Here is a 2,099-nt window from a genome sequence, read left to right as displayed (position 1 = left end):
TCGGAGATAGATTTTTGTAATTATTAAAAGATTAATATATGGTTGCAGAAAAAAATAAACTATTTGGAACTCTACAAAGTTGAAAAGTCTGACATTCCCCTTTTTTCTCATTTGAGTTTCTCAAAGTGAGAGAGAGAGAGAGGAGAGAGAGAGAGAAAGAGAGAGAGAGAGCAGGGACATATATTCTGCTAATTTTTGGGTTATTTTATAAGCTTGTGTTTGTATATTAATATGTATGTGCATACATAATATATTATAAAAACATAGAATATGGCTTCTTTACATATTCATTCGACAGTAGTACATTTAAATTTTTATTTTCTAAATTTTGATTGAGACATTGTGATTTTTTTTTAAATATGGAATGCTTCACGAATTTGCGTGTCATCCTTTAGCAGGGGCCATGTTAATCTTCTCTGTATCGTTCCAATTATAGTATATGTGCTGCCGAAGCGAGCACAAGACATTGTGATTTACAATACTATTAATGTCAGAATTTCATGCATACAATGCTTCAACATCACATTCTCCACCAGAGTGTTTGATTTTATATTGCAGATACATTTAGAAAGAGGAAAGACTATCCTGCTTTATTCCTTCCTTGCATTTAACACAGAGCATGGTATAAAGTATGTATTCAGTGAATATGGGGAAAATATGTAAATAAATATTATGGGAAACTTCCCAAGTATAATATTTCTTTATTGAATATGTATATATGTATTGGATGTATACAGCAATTGGACCAATAGTAAAGTGTTTCTTTGCACACATTCAACCTGGTTCCACCCCTGGCACCCCATATGGTCCCCAAGTCCCTACAAGAGTGATCCTTGAGTGAAAGCTTGTACACTTTGAACACTGCCAGGTTTTTCCCTCAAACAGAAAGCAAATAAATGATTTAGTTTAATTTGTATAGAACTTGCTTATATAGCTATAGAGTTGGACCATGACAGACTCGAGAAAAGTGTTTCTACTATTTTACCAATAGTGGGATTATTAATTTAGTTAAATTTTCCTAATGTGGGGCCGGTGAGGTGGTATTAGAGGTAAGGTGTCTGCCTTGCGAGCACTAGCCAAGGAAGAACCGCAATTCGATTCCCCAGTGTCCCATATGGTTCCCCCAAGCCAGGGGCAATTTCTGAGCACATAGCCAGGAATAAACCCTGAGCATCAAACAGGTGTGGCCCAAAAAAAACAAAAAAAAATTTTATCCTAATGTAATCAATGAGTCTATACTATTAAACAAAGAAACATATCTAAATTATATTTTATTTTATTTTAAATATTTAAAACACTCCTCAGACCAATATATATATTGGTTTTGGGGCCACACCCAGCGATGCTCAGGGGTTACTCCTGGCTGTCTGCTCAGAAACAGCTCCTGGCAGGCACGGGGGACCATATGGGACAACGGGATTCGAACCAACCACCTTTGGTCCTGGATCTGCTGCTTGCAAGGCAAACGCCGCTGCGCTATCTCTCCCGGCCCTGCCTAATATATATTTTACAAATGCTTTGTTCACTTAAAATGCATCTTTCTTTTTACTCTAACCTATCCATATAATCTAAACAAACTGCAATACTTATGTTAAATATGTGAGTTATTTTGTTTATTGTTTCTGTGTTTTTATTAGACAAAACTTCAATCAAGAAATTAAAGCTATAATCTAGAGCTATAGTATAGACTGGGATCCTTATTTGCATGATACCAAGTTGGGTTCAATTTCTGGCACCACATATGATCCACTGAATCCTCTAGGAGTAATTCCTGAATGCCACTGAGTGTGCCTAAAAAAAAAGGCAAGAAAAAAATCAATGTTAATTCACTTCTGTACACAGCTAATATTTGTGATTTTCATATATATATTTTTGTTAATTTGAATTAATTTGACTATAATGAGTAAGGAAGATGCTGAATTTATTTCAGTTTTCTCAGACAAGTAATTTATTGTCCTATTATAATTTCTATAAAGTTATCTTCCAAATATTTTATTTTTAATATCTTTATTTATACAATTTGATTACAAACATGATTGTCATTGGGATTCAGTCATATAAAGAATACCCCCCTTCACCAGTGCAACATTCCCATCACC

At 34.4% G+C, this 2,099-nt stretch overlaps 1 non-coding gene across 1 annotated transcript; it reads right to left on the bottom strand.

Annotated features, from left to right (window-relative positions):
* Nucleotides 1-353: 353 nt before the first annotated feature.
* LOC126003205 (U6 spliceosomal RNA) lies at nucleotides 354-460 on the bottom strand. The gene has a single exon (XR_007493739.1). It is a non-coding gene; the product is annotated as a U6 spliceosomal RNA (small nuclear RNA).
* Nucleotides 461-2,099: the final 1,639 nt, after the last annotated feature.

This window comes from Suncus etruscus, chromosome 2 (genome assembly GCF_024139225.1).
Source record: "Suncus etruscus isolate mSunEtr1 chromosome 2, mSunEtr1.pri.cur, whole genome shotgun sequence".
Taxonomy (NCBI): domain Eukaryota; kingdom Metazoa; phylum Chordata; class Mammalia; order Eulipotyphla; family Soricidae; genus Suncus; species Suncus etruscus.
Note: the sequence above shows the minus strand (reverse complement) of the source record. Positions and strands in the feature narration are given on the sequence as shown.